The following is a 401-nucleotide window of genomic DNA, read 5'->3' as shown; positions in this document are numbered from 1 at the left end:
GGGGGGGAGGCTTAGGTCTTTTGTGTCACAGCGAGACGCCTTACTGCTACACCGCAGACTCCCGTACAATTTAGAAAGCGTTTTGCTTTGACTTTTTCCTCGTGTGTATGGGACAACCCAGGTTTAGAGGAGCCAGGACTGAGGGGCTCAGCGCGTGAATGTGTGGACGTACCTTTAAGGCACGGATCTTCAAATACGATGTTTGGGTCAACATATCGATTTTTCCACTTTTTACATTTTCGGGTACCTGAATATCTTAGGAACCGAAACCCCCTGATCCCCATTTGAAAACTTTCTATAAAATCATTTTAGGGGCATTTCTTCAAGGGTACCATCCTCAAAGTAAGACTCCCTTTTCATCAAATTACCCCCAAATTAGCCCCAAATGAGCCCATAATTAG

This window comes from Aplysia californica, unplaced genomic scaffold (assembly GCF_000002075.1).
Source record: "Aplysia californica isolate F4 #8 unplaced genomic scaffold, AplCal3.0 scaffold01123, whole genome shotgun sequence".
Taxonomy (NCBI): Eukaryota; Metazoa; Mollusca; class Gastropoda; order Aplysiida; family Aplysiidae; genus Aplysia; species Aplysia californica.
This window is presented reverse-complemented; position numbering follows the sequence as displayed.